The sequence below is a fragment of the Dendropsophus ebraccatus genome, chromosome 3 (genome assembly GCF_027789765.1).
Source record: "Dendropsophus ebraccatus isolate aDenEbr1 chromosome 3, aDenEbr1.pat, whole genome shotgun sequence".
Classification (NCBI taxonomy): Eukaryota; Metazoa; Chordata; class Amphibia; order Anura; family Hylidae; genus Dendropsophus; species Dendropsophus ebraccatus.
This window is the reverse complement of record NC_091456.1, coordinates 33,518,481-33,533,638: the sequence shown is the minus strand read 5'-3', so window position 1 is coordinate 33,533,638 and position 15,158 is coordinate 33,518,481.

Below are 15,158 nucleotides of genomic sequence, written 5' to 3'. Positions count from 1 at the left end.
ACCTGCTCCGGACCCCTCAGCTAGGTAGCTGAGGGGTCCGGAGCAGGTATTTGTACATTACTCACCTGTCCCGGGGTCCTGATCGGCGTCTTCCGGGTTCCCGGCGTCCACTTCCTCTTGTTGGGACTTCGGCTTCTTCCGTGAGTCCCGATCGTCTCTTTCCGGCTCCAGCGTCGTCTATTTTTGTATTTTTCCGGCTCCAGCGTTGTCTATTTTCGGATCTTGCGCTCTGCTGCCCCCTAGCGCCTGATAAGTGTAATACACGTATCAGCCACTACAGGGATGTTCAGAATGTAGTAAAAAAAAAAATTTTTTTCCCAATTTTTTTTTTTTCTATTTTCCGCACCCTATCGCCGCTGAGTGTTGATCAGCATCGCACGAAAGTGCGCTGCTAATCAGCAACTCCTCCTTTTTGGCGTAGGGTGTTTTTTTTTTATATCCTACTGCCACGGTCTGCTTATAAGTGCCGAACATAAGTGCGGCATTCATCAGCAACACCATTTTTGGCGTAGGTTTTTTTTTTGTATACTTACTGTAAAAAACACGTAAAAAAACACTACATTACACCACACTACATTGAATAAAGTTTTACACTACACCACTACATACCCCATATACCAATCCCCATATAAAGATGGCCCCCAGGGTGTTTTCGGTGTCGGACGCATACATTATTATTGCCTCCGACACCGAAACAGCCAGTGAGGATGAATTGGGGGTCCTTCTTTCCTCCATTCATCCTCATCCTCCTCATCATCCAGTGACGTGTCTGGGAGTAGCGTAGCGTACGCTGCCCCCCAGACACGTCTTTTCCGCCAGTACCGTCCCAATAAGAGATGACGGTATGGCGTGAAATTCTACAAACTCTGTGAGAGTACCTCAGGGTACACTTACAGATTTAGGGTACGTGCACACTGCGGAATGGCGAAGGATAACCCTTCGTGCATTCCGCAGCTGGCACCCGCCGGCGGACTGATGCAGGGGCGCGTCTCCGCCTGTGTCATAGACTCTATCCTATGCATGGGCGGATTCCATTATCCGTCATTCCATCAACACGTTGGACGCAGAGCGGAATCCGCCCGTGCATAGAATGGAGTCTACGACACGGACGGAGACGTGCGCCTGCATCAGTCCGCCGGCGGGTGCCAACTGCGGAATGCACAAAGGGTTATCCTTCGCGATTCCGCAGTGTGCACGTACCCTTAGAGTGTATGAAGGAAGGGACACTCGAATCCAGCCGCCAGATGCCCCCCCCCCCCAGCCGCGGAGTTAGTGGGGAGATCGTCCGGGAACTGAGCTTCCCACTGCTGGATAAAGGTCACCACCACCCGTACGGGGATAACCTTTATACCAGCACCCCCTCTTCCGATCCCTCGCTGCCCGAGCTACTGTAGCTTGCGGCACGATCCGAACATATCAGAAGTAGTAATAGAGCCCTAATATTTAGCAGCCATGGAGCGGACCCAGCGCTTCTGGATATGAGGGACCCCGTATCGCACCAGGGCAACATTTTCCAGGTGACGTCCCCGACACTGGAGAACAGGAGACCCCAGAAGAAGTGCAGAGTGTGGCGTAACAGGGGGATCAGGAAGGACACCATTTACCAGTGTGACACCTGTCCTGATCCCCCCGGCCTCTGCATACTGGATCGCTCCAAGGCGCACTACACGTCATTGGGGTTCTACATTATCTAAATTCTGTCCCTTATTCCTATTTCAGGGGTCACGTTGATCCAGGGATTATTCTGATCGCCATTATGGAGTCGGGAAGGAATTTTTCCCCTGTGATGAGGCTACTGTCGTCTGCCTCACGAGGGGTTTTTGCCTTCCTCTGGATCAACACAGGTTGAATTTGATGGACACCTGTCATTTTCCAACCTTATAAACTAATAATTGGCCTAATACCCCCAAATAAATTAGAATTGTCCCTTTTCCCCAGCTAAATAGGTATGGCTGCCATTCCCATTAGAGGAGGCCATGATGCAATTACAAAGCCTCTGTGCGGCCAGGACAGTAGAAACCCCCCACAAGTGACCCCATTCTGGAAACTACACCCCATAAGGAATCTAACAAGTGGGGCAGCGGGTATATGGCCCCCTGGTGACGGCCACATTTGGGACGTGAAAATGAAAAAAATGGTATTTTTTATTTTCACGGCACATGTCCTACACATGTGCCCATCACTAGTGGGGTCCATATGCTCACTGCACCCCTTGTTAGATTCCTTATGGGGTGTAGTTTCCAGAATGGGGTCACTTGTCGGGGGTTTCTACTGTTCTGGCAGCACAGGAGCTTTGTAATTGCGACATGGCCTCCATCCCCCATTCCAGCCTCTAAATGGCGCTCTGTCCTTTTGGTGACTTGCCCTGTGCCCATATGGCAAATTATGTCCACATGTGGGGTATTTTCGTACTCAGGGGAAACTACCCTACACGTTTTGTGTTCATTTTCTTTTTTAACCCCTTGTGGAAATGGAAAAAAATCAAGGCTAGACCAACATTTAGTGTAATTTTTTTAAAATTTTTACTCTAAATCATTGATCTTGTCTTGATTTTTTCATTTTCACAAGGGGTTAAAAGATAAAAAAAAACACAATGTGTAGAGCAATTTCCCCTGAGTACGGAAATACCCCACATGTGGACATAAAGCGCCATGCGGGTGCAGGGTAAGCCTCCAAAGGGAAGGTGCGCCATTTGGTTTTTGAAGGCTGGATTTGGATGGAATGGATTTCGAGGGGCCATGTTGCATTCAAAAGGCCCCTGTGTTGCCAAGACAGTTAAACCCCCCACAAGTGACCCTATTATGGAAACTACACCCCTCAAGGAATGTAACAAGGGGTGTAGTCAGCATATGGACCCCACTGGTGACGGGCACAAATGTGGAACAATGTGGCGTGAAAATGAAATATTAAATTTTTTACACTATAATGTTGGTCTAGCCTTGAATTTATCATTTTCACAAGGGGTTAAAAGAGAAAAAAACACACAAAATGTGTAGAGCAATTTCCCCCGAGTCCGTAAATACCCCACATGTGGACATAAAGCGCCATGTGGGTGCAGGGCAAGCCTCCGAAGGGAAGGAGCGCCATTTGGATTTTAGAGGTTGGATTTGGCTAGAATGGATGATGAACGCCATGTCGCATTTACAGAGCCCTTGTGCTGCCAAAACACTGTAAAACCCCCACAAGTGACCCCATTCTGGAAACTACACCCCTCAAGGAATCTAACAAGGGGTGCAGTGAGGATATGGACCCCTGGATGACGGGCACATTTGTGCCATGAAAGTGAAAAAATGAAAATTTTCACTTTCACGTCACATTTTTCCACATTTGTGCCCGTCACCAGTGGGGTCCATATGCTCACTGCACCCCTTGTTAGATTCCTTGAGGGGTGTAGTTTCCAGAATGGGGTCACTTGTGGGGGGTTTCCAGTGTCTTGGCAGCACGAGGGCTCTGTAAATGCGACATGGCCCTTGAAATCCATTCCAGTGAAATCCAGCTTCCAAAAGCCAATTGGCGCTCCTTCCCTTTGGAGGCTCGTCCAGCGCCCGCTTGGCACTTTATGTCCACATGTGGGGTATTTCCGTACTCGGGAGAAACTGTGCTACATGTTTTGTGTTTTTTTTTTCCTTTTATCCCTTTGTGAAAATGAAAAATTGAAGGCTAGAACAACATTTTAGTGTAAAAAATACTTTAGTCTTTTTTCAAGCCATATTGTTTGGAAAATTTGTGAAGCACCTGTGGGGTCCAGATGCTCACCGCACCCCTTGTTACATTCCTTGAGGGGTGTAGTTTTCTAAATGGTGTCCCTTTAGGGGTGTTTTTTAGGTTTTGGCACCCCAGAGCCTCTGCCAACCTGAAGTGGTACAGTCAAAAATGACCAAAAATAACGGAGCCATTGAAATTCACTAGGCGCTCCCTTATATCTGAGGCTTGTGGTTGCGTCAAATAGCGCAATAGGGCCACATATGGGGTATTTCTATAAACTGCAGAAATGGGGCAATCAATATTGGGGTGCATTTCTCTGGTAATAGGTTTATAATTATGAAAAATATTGGATTACAATAAAATCTCTGCACAGAAAATTAAAATTTTCAAATTTCTTACACACTTAGCTTTTATTTCTGTGACTCCCCTAAAGGGTTAAAAAACTTTCTGGATGTGCTTTTGCAGAGTTTAGGGGGTGCAGTTTCTGAAATGGGGTGCTTCGTGAGGCTTTCTAACACACAGTCCCCTCAAATACACTTTAAACCTGAACAGTTCCCTAAAAATATCTGATTTTGAAATTTTACTGAAAATTTGGAAATTTGCTGCTAATGTTTTAAGCTTCCTATTGTCTAAAAAAAATGAAATATAGTTTAATAAATGCCGCCAACATAAAGTAGACATGTTGCTAATGCTATTTAATATATAATTTATGTGGTATAACCATTTTCTGTATAAGCAGAAAAGTTTTAAAGTTGGAAAAATGCATTTTTTCACAATTTTTCACGCTATTTTGGGTTTTTTCATAAAGATTCGTTATAAGTATCGACTCCAATTTACAAGAAATGTGAAGTACAATATGTCACGAGAAAACAATCTCAGAATCAGCCGGATAGGTAAAAGCATCCCGAAGTTATTAATGAATAAAGTGACACTGGTCAAACTCATAAAATTTGCTCCGGTCCTTAAGGCCATTTCAGGCTCTGTCCTTAAGGGGTTAATGATGTCATTGTCACAAAATGGCTGCCACAGAAAAGCCTGGGGTCAACAGTCATTATGTAAGAATGAGTTTACTTCACTTCTTGGAGGGAGGTTGAGGGTGGAAAAGATAGGGAACGGGGGCAGATAGGAGATTGAAGCATATTACAAAGTTATATAAATTTGTAATGTGTTTTAGTTACTGGGAAAAAGCTTTTCGCTGGAGTACCCCTTTATTTCTATTTATGAACCATTATTTGACCGGCGAATATTTTTTAGATTCTTTTTTTTTTTTTACTCTGCCTGTTTTTAGTATTCACCAAATAATTTGCATAATCCAGAATTAGCACCTTATTTATAATTTGCAACTTTTTAAAAAGTCGCACAAAAAGGTGCAGGCTTATGTCTGGTTAGTACCAGGTGAATATTGCGCAAGTTATGCTTTTTTGTGATTTTTCCTGCCACTTTTTACTTAGATACATTCACTGTGGCAGTGCTACATTTTAATAAATCAGTCACAAGATATTGGAACAAAATATTCACCAATCCTCATTAGAATAGTCACACAAATTAGACTCCTTAGTAATTCTTTCTTATAGCTTTTTTTTTCCCAATGTTTTTTTTTTTTTTTTTTTTTTTTTTAAACCCCTAAACTAATTTGAACCTTATTGGGAATTCTTCGCATTTGAAACAAAGTGATGCAATAAGGAGAAAAAACATAAAGACATATTTCATATCCATCACGGGAAACAAACCAAAGAAAGAACAGCTGGTGGTCTATAGACAGGTAATTTACCCCTCTAGAACACAGTCCAACACAGGCTAGGTGATTCAACTGTATCTAACTGATAGCTGAGGCCAGGCAGCATTACAGCATTAATTATTCATGAAGGACAGAAGGAGAAAGCAGTGGTGAGGTGAGCTAGAAAGCGACACAAACGCTGAGCCACAACTGCTCTTTGACTCTTCATTACAGTAGGAGTAGGAGATTGCACTTAATCCACTCCAGTGACAAATTACTAAAAGGTACCATGCTCACAAGGGTTCTGCCAGCTACTGCACACTGTCAGCACCAATTGTAGGGCCCAAGTGCTGACAGATTACCTTTAAATTGGTCTACATGGCTGTCGTCACAGAAGGAAGCCTCTTCTAAAGATGATGCACTGGAAAGCCCAAAAACAGTTTGCTGAAGACTAGACTAAGGACATGGATTACTGGAACCATGTCCTGTAGTCTGACGAGACCAAGATAAACTTGTTTCAGATGATGTCAAGCATGTGTGCCAACAACCAGGTGAGGAGACCAAAGACAAGTGTGTCTTATCCACAGTCAAGTATGGTGGTGGGAATATCATCTTAGGATAGATATATGTTTATCCCACGCAGGTTTAAATTTAGTTACTGTAGATTTACCAACAACATCTGCTGGAAGCATCTACTACTCTTTTAGTAAAGTAATATTTTCTTGTGATGCTATTGATCTTTTCCCCAACTAACATCTGACTTTGACCTGTGTTCTGTGTTTATTTTTATTTTTTTTTTTGAATAAAAACACTTCTTTCTTTAAACCTATTTAGTCCTTTAACATACTGTATTTATCCTTAAAGGGAACCTGTCACCCCCCGTGCCGGGGTGACAGGCTCCCGACCCCCCGTTAGAGCCCCCTATACTTACCTAATCCCGCCGGGTCCCGCTTCTGGATTCGGTCGGGTCCCGGAGATCTCAGCCGCTGCAGCCCGGCGCGCGCGCTGACAGATGAGTCCAACGCTCATAGAGAATGACGGAGCGCTGGACTCTCCTGTCATTCTCTATGGGTGTTGGACTCATCTATCAGCGCGCGCGCCGGGCTGCAGCGGCTGAGATCTCCGGGACCCGACCGAATCCAGAAGCGGGACCCGGCGGGATGAGGTAAGTATAGGGGTCTCTAACGGGGGGTCGGGAGCCTGTCACCCCGGTACGGGGGGTGACAGGTTTCCTTTAAATGGGCACTGTCACTAAAAATAACTTTTGACGTGTCATCAAGCATGTCAAAAGTTATTGATAACAGCGATTCTCACTGATCAGACCCGCTGTGATCAAGAGATATAGCTGAGAAATGAACCCCTGCAGCAGCGCAATCCACTCCCTAATCACTCGCTAATTCCGACAATGTAAGGCTATGAGCGGAGATGAGCGAATTTACAGTAATGAGGAAGCAAAGTGCTTTGTTATCTCTGCAATCTGCTCATCAGCCTGCTGTCGTTTAAAGAAGTCCGTCAAAAATTTATATTAAAGGATTGTATTGCCCCCTCAAAAGTTATACAAATCCATAATATACACGTATTATGGGAAATGCTTATAAAGTGCTTTTTTCCCAGCACTTACTGCACTTTATAAGCATTTTCCGTAATAAGTGTATATGGGTTATTTGTATAACTTTTGGGGGGCAATACAATACTTCAACAAAAATGTTCGCCAGGCTTTAACTAAAGGCGCTCCTCCCCAGGTGCCTAAAAAAGCTGGATCCAGTCCTGGGAAACTGGGAGAAGTTTCTCAGGACCGGATCCAGCTTTTCCTAGTACCTGGGGAGGAGCGGCACTGAGTTAAATGGCAGCAGACAAACCTCACTTACCAAACCTTCTTTTAAGTCCCTTACAAACATATTCCACATAGAAGTCTATGAGAAATCTTTGAAGGAAGGATTGCATTGCCATGGTGAGACTTGCTCTGATCAATAACTTGACGTGTCTGATGACACATCAAAAGTTAGTTTTAGTGACAGTGTCCATTTCAATTAAACGAGAAGTCTGGCAAAATTTTTTATTAAAGTATTGTATTGCCCCCCCCAAAAGTTATACAAATCACCAATATACACTTATTACGGGAAATGCTTTTTTCCCTCCATTTACTACTGCATCAAGGCTTCACTTCCTGGATAACATGGTGATGTCACGACCCAACTCCCAGAGCTGTGCGGGCTGTGGATGCTTGAGAGGATGATGGCAGAGGAATGCTCTGTGTCTCTCCTGTGTCCCTACGCCATCATGTTGACATGTCCAAGCTTTTGATCTCGGTCTAAACACTCACAGGTCTGTACTGATGTGGAGCTACAGCGTGTCCTCTCCTGGCTCTGTGTCATGTGATCAGTCGAATGTGCAATGGAGGCCGACTGATCTTATGAGACGTCTTCTGATCTCATGAGATGTCCAGCTTTATCTTCCGATCAGTACAGGTCTGAACACTTGGACCAGGACCAATGAAATCTTTTGACATGTCTCTATGATATGTCAAATGTTCTGTGAAGTGACAGTGACACTTTAACGGTAAGGGTCCTATATGGCTAAGTATTTTTTTGTTTTGTTTTTCTACGATAACAATTGCAAACGATCGCTTTGTGAACGACCTGAAATTGGTCACTGTAATACATGGAACCATAGTCGTTAGTTATGATCGTAATTACGATCAATTGGATACTCTAGTATACGAACGATTGTAATAAGGAAGGAATGATATGTACATACACTGAAAGATTTCTGAGCGATCAACGATGAGCTTATGGTCAGTTCGAAAGATGTGATCGACACATGAACACATTTTTGTTAGTCGTTTGACACACGTAAAGATCATCGCTAGAGATGAGCGAATAGTGAAATATTCGAAATTCAATTCGAATAGCTCCCAATATTCATATATTAGAACAAATATCCAATCCCATTATAGTCTATGGGAGAAAAATACCTGGGACCTGGAAATCAATATTCGGCCACTAGGAGGTAACCAAGTGTACAATGAAACCTCAGGAAATGATCCCAACATTTCTAGAATGCATATAGGGCAGCAGGGGAAGCATGCCTGGGTGCATCTAACACTAGTGATGAGCGAACATCCCAATTTTCCCAAGTGTATGCCGAAGATTCCTGAACAAATTATGAACGTAAAGTAGAAGCGTACGTTTCGGTGTAGCAGTACGCACTTGCGTACGTATCAGGTCAGGTGCTGTGTAAAATACGTAATAACAAAAATCAACAGTAGTAGCAAGATAACAGGTATTATCCCGCAATCACAACTACTTCACAGAACGCAGACTGTGCAAATCAGTAGTGGTAAGATAATAGCTATTATCCCACACTCACAGTATACAGCCGTATACACTAGTAGATGTCTGAACACACTGCCTGTGTCACAACAGCTTCTAAATATAAGGTTTTTATACTTTTAGCCCTAACAAGGGCTTTTGGGGGTCCTTTCCTACCTAACTTCACCTAAAAGCTAATTCTCCCTGGTATACAGTATGTCCCTCTCTAGCTCCAAACAGCAAGTGACACAAATCTGAAATCACTATTCCTACACTCAGGAGGTGACATAGTTTAGCCAGCCAATTACAGTTAGAGGTTTTTTTACAGTCCTGCCTATTCCTAGTGCCTGTCCCTCCCCCCTACATGTTTATTGGCTAGAAAAAAGCGCCAGGGGATGTGGGAGGGCAAATCGCTCGAATAGTATGCGCTCATTACTAATTATCGCTTAAATTCTAACGATATAACAACTCTTCTATAGTGCGCTGTCAGCGCTAACTTGCTCCTTGTTCCCAGTTTGCTGCCAGCGCTTTTACACATGTTGGCAGTGAGCAGGTACCCATGGAAGATAGCAGTGGTCTGCTGCCTCCACTCCTACTCCACGGAGCAATGGCAGCTGATCGATGATATCTTAGTCATTTGTCTTTCAAAATGAAGACAAGACATAAACAATGTCGGTTAATCGTTATCTTCAATTACATGAGATGATTATCTGCTGTAATGGCCAAATACGGACGATAATCGTTTTGTGTAATAGGGCCTTTAATCTAAAACTCATCTTTTTCAAAAATCCCAAGACATTGGTCTAATTACTGGTACAATGAATGCTTACCATTAGAGATAAGCAAATACTATTAGATCAAACAGCTATTTAATCGATTATGCTATTCGAGGTATTCGACTGCGGTTGAATATTCGAGCCAAAACGCAGTAAAAATTTGATTCACCCTCCCACATCCCCTGGCGCTTTTTTCCAGCCAATAAACATGCAGGGGGGAGAGACAGGCACTAGGAATAGGTAGGACTTTAAAAAAAAACTGTGATTTGCTGGCTAAACCATGTGACTTCCTGAATAGAAGAAAAGTCATTTGAGATTCGTGTCACTTGCTGTTTGGAGCTAGAGAGGAACAGACTGTATACCAGGGAGAGAGAGCTTTTAGGTAAAGTTAGGTAGGAAGGGACCCCCAAAAGCTCTTGTTAGCGCTAAAACTATAAAAAAAAAAAAATGAGATTTACAAGCTGTTGTGAGACAGGCAGTATGTATACACTGTATAAGCAGTTGTGAGACAGGCAGTGTGTATACACTGTATAAGCAGTTGTGAGCCAGGCAGTGTGTATACACTGAATAAGCAGTTGTGAGCCAGGCAGTGTGTATACACTGTATAAGCAGTTGTGAGGCAGGCAGTTTGTATACGCAGTTGTGAGACAGGCAGTGTGTATACCCACTGATAATGTATACAGCTGTATACTGTGTGTGGGATAATACTGTTAGTGTGGGATAAATTTAAAACTATCTGGTACAGCTAAATTGTATTGAAAAAAAGTAAACAGCTACTACAATGTGTAACGCAAAGCGAAGAGGACAGGGACGCAGAAATGCTGCTGGGGTTTCAAGCCACGGTCAAGTAATTTGGGATACAGCGCGTGCTTCCGAGGGACGTCCAGTATCGCACGCATCCACGGTGCGGCACCTGTGCGGAAGTCCACCGTGGCGCCTGCTAGCCTTAAAAAGCTACAAAAACACCGGCATTTGCCCGAACACCGGCTGTTGTGCGATGTCATGTCACGGCCGTGGCGGCGTCCCGTGTTCCGGGCCGCCACCGCGACCTCCTCCTGCCCCATGCAGCCGCCGGGGTCCTTGTGCAGGGACCCGGCGCTGCTGCTAGTTCGGCCCCTGGGGGCGCCTCACCTCTCCTCCGCTCCTGTCTCTGTCTGTGCCGGCCGGCGCGCGCGTCCCCGCCTCCTAGGGCGCGCGCGCGCCGGCTGTCTCAGATTTAAAGGGGCAGTGAGCTCCTAATTGGTCTACATGTCAATCACTCCCCTATAAGTTCCAGCCCTGCCCCACTACAGGTGTTGGAGCCTCTACATGCTTCCCATAGCGTTTGGCCCAGCCCCCTGTTGTTCCTGATTCCTATCCGCTACCTGGTCCCAAGTCCTTGTTCCTGATACCTATCCGCTACCTGGTCCCTAGTCCTTGTTCCTGGTTCCTGTTCCCCTGTTTCACCATTGCTCCTGTGTTCAGCCTGTCACCTGCGGTTACGCCTACAGACCTCGGCCAGCACCATCTCCTGCCTACTGCTCCTGCCACGCCTCGCCTGCCGTCACTAGCAACCAAGCCAGGGGTAGCGACCTGGGGGTCGCCTGCCGCAGCAAGTCCATCCCGCCTTGCGGCGGGCTCTGGTGAAAACCAGCGGCCCCTTAGACTCCGCTCCCTGGTGAGGTTAGTGCCATCGCTGGTGACGGTCCAGTGGATCCACTACTCCAGGCGTTACATGTCACCACTCGCTGGAATTCTACATATCATATGTTGTCCAGGGTGTGTGAGCAGTAGAGAGCTCTCATGGAATACCAGCTCCAAAACCCACGGGTGCCTTCAACTCTGCTTCCTCAGTTTGCCAACCATGAGTGGCCATGAATGGAAGACTTATGCAAAGTTTTAAGGATATTCAAAGAGTCAGCTGCGACAATGCCATAGTGAGTGTAACCATCCCACTCCTATGCGTTGTTAAAAAATCCCTCATCACCATCAGGGAGAATGCCTTGCACGCACAGGAGGCCGGGATAGGAGGAGACGAGATGGAACTAGACAGTCAGACTACACTCCTGTCAGCTTCTCAGCGTCGATTTTTGGAGGAAGAGGAGACTGTTGGCCACACTGTCAGCGAGGCTAGCGGTTCAGTTGTGTGCATCCCATTAGTCCAGCGTGGATGGGGCGAAGAGGAGGAGCAAATATTGAGCGATCCTTCTGGTGGGGGCAGCGAAGTGATGCCAATTCACAGCCTGGCACACATGGCTGAATTTATGTTGGGCTGCTTTGAAAGGGACAAACGCATTGTCCACATAATGGGGAGCAAAAAATACTGGGTTTTCGCAATGCTGAACCCCCGGTATAAAGATATCTCTCCTTCATTCCAGTAGAGGAGAGGACCACCAGACTACTTGAGTACCAGAGAGAACTGCTGCAGAATATGATGGAGATATTCCCACCTTCCATTGCTGGCGGCAAAGAAGAGAGTTCCTCCCAAAGCCGGACAACATCCATCAGGTCCACAGCCACCAGAAGAACACTCTCCAAAGTATGGGACACGTCAATGGCACCCCCTCGACAAAGTACCATCACTGTAGGGCCTAGTACGAACAGGAGGGACAAGAATCGGTGGATGTTGCGGTAGTACCTGGCCTGTCCTCCCCGATCCCTCGGCGCCCTACACGTATTTGGTCTCCAAGTTGGACACGTGGCTCAAACTCTCACTATACGCCTTGGAGGTGCTGCCCTGCTGCCGCCATCATCAAGCGCAGCGGCCTGTCAACTGACATCAAAATGAACGCCCAGTGGATAGACCAAAACCTTGCTTCACCACCAGTTGAAAGCCTCGAGAAGTAAAGTTGCATGTTTCAGCTCTAGGTCATTTCCTCCTCCTCCTCCACTTCCATAGAAATGGGCCATTTAAAAAAATATATTAAGGCTCACCTGAAGGGCCATGTTCACAATTTTTTAAGGGCACACCTCATGGGCCTAATTTAATAGCCCTCTATACAATTTTTTTGAGGGCTCACCTCATAGGCCTCTATACAATTTTTTTTTAGGGCTTACCTTATGGGCCTAAATTCATAGGCTAAACAGCATGGGGAGAGAGACTCTATTGCCGTTTAAAGTAATCCCCACACCAACTTTGCATTTTGTGATTTAAATGGCTGCATGATAAATTTTCTTTTGCTCAATATTTGGCTTCCTGTCCACGCTAATGTAGAGGAAATAAGTTGTCCGAGTGTCCGAGTATTTTTTCCATTATACAAAGGGGTTATATTGTGTTTGGAGTTTATAGTTGATAGTCTGTGATAGTGGCGTAATACTGAAAGTGGATATATATATATGCAATATATTCATGTGTGCAATTCACATCACTGGCTGGGCAATATATAACTCTGCAAACAATTGTATTTCGCAAGTGTACTGAATAAACAAAAAACCAACATACGCTAATATTATGTACCACCTAATACGTAGACAAGTACTGCTAGACCAAAAGGTACACTTGTACTTTACATTTATGTACCCTGTCATGCTTCCCCTGCTTTCCCATATGCATTCAGAGGTGTTGGCATCATTTCCTGAGGTTTCATTGGGCACTTGGTGGTTGAATCTTGATTTCCAGGTCCCAAGGATTTTTCTCCCATAGGCTATAATGGTATTCGATATTTGTTCAAATAGTCGAATATTGGGAGCTATTCGAATCGGAACGAATTGAATATTTCACTATTCGCTCATTGAATATTTCACTATTCGCTCATTGAATATTTCACTTTTCTCTCATCTACATCTCATCATTTGCTCATCTACATCTATAATCCTATCCTGCCATAACTGGGGGACTTCCATTTAATGTATTTGATATATATATGTATGTATATATATTTTACACAGCTATAATTTAAAGGCCACAAAGCAACATATTACACAACACAATATTGGATGTAATAATGCGGGAAGGCAAAAAGAAACTAAACGCTAGAATGATACATTGGGCCCAGACCTTGTACTGACACATCGGCCCCGCTGTCCAGCTGCTGCTCTAGTATGTGGTATGTAGTATAGGTATACACAGTACAGGTCATGTAGCTGTTGCTCTAGTATGTGGTATGTAGTATAGGTATACACAGTACAGGTCATGTAGCTGCTGCTCTAGTATGTGGTATGTAGTATAGGTATACACAGTACAGGTCATGTAGCTGCTGCTCTAGTATGTGGTATGTAGTATAGGTATACACAGTACAGGTCATGTAGCTGCTGCTCTAGTATGTGGTATGTAGTATAGGTATACACAGTACAGGTCATGTAGCTGCTGCTCTAGTATGTGGTATGTAGTATAGGTATACACAGTATAGGCTCATGTAGCTGCTGCTCTAGTATGTGGTATGTAGTATAGGTATACACAGTATAGGCTCATGTAGCTGCTGCTCTAGTATGTGGTATGTAGTATAGGTATACACAGTACAGGTCATGTAGCTGCTGCTCTAGTATGTGGTATGTAGTATAGGTATACACAGTACAGGTCATGTAGCTGCTGCTCTAGTATGTGGTATGTAGTATAGGTATACACAGTATAGGCTCATGTAGCTGCTGCTCTAGTATGTGGTATGTAGTATAGGTATACACAGTACAGGTCATGTAGCTGCTGCTCTAGTATGTGGTATGTAGTATAGGTATACACAGTACAGGTCATGTAGCTGCTGCTCTAGTATGTGGTATGTAGTATAGGTCATGTAGCACAGTACAGGTCATGTAGCTGCTGCTCTAGTATGTGGTATGTAGTATAGGTATACACAGTACAGGTCATGTAGCTGCTGCTCTAGTATGTGGTATGTAGTATAGGTATACACAGTACAGGTCATGTAGCTGCTGCTCTAGTATGTGGTATGTAGTATAGGTATACACAGTATAGGCTCATGTAGCTGCTGCTCTAGTATGTGGTATGTAGTATAGGTATACACAGTACAGGTCATGTAGCTGCTGCTCTAGTATGTGGTATGTAGTATAGGTATACACAGTACAGGTCATGTAGCTGCTGCTCTAGTATGTGGTATGTAGTATAGGTATACACAGTATAGGCTCATGTAGCTGCTGCTCTAGTATGTGGTATGTAGTATAGGTATACACAGTACAGGTCATGTAGCTGCTGCTCTAGTATGTGGTATGTAGTATAGGTATACACAGTATAGGCTCATGTAGCTGCTGCTCTAGTATGTGGTATGTAGTATAGGTATACACAGTACAGGTCATGTAGCTGCTGCTCTAGTATGTGGTATGTAGTATAGGTATACACAGTACAGGTCATGTAGCTGCTGCTCTAGTATGTGGTATGTAGTATAGGTATACACAGTACAGGTCATGTAGCTGCTGCTCTAGTATGTGGTATGTAGTATAGGTATACACAGTACAGGTCATGTAGCTGCTGCTCTAGTATGTGGTATGTAGTATAGGTATACACAGTACAGGTCATGTAGCTGCTGCTCTAGTATGTGGTATGTAGTATAGGTCATGTAGCACAGTACAGGTCATGTAGCTGCTGCTCTAGTATGTGGTATGTAGTATAGGTATACACAGTACAGGTCATGTAGCTGCTGCTCTAGTATGTGGTATGTAGTATAGGTATACACAGTACAGGTCATGTAGCTGCAGGACTGACCGATGCTGACTGCTCCAGCA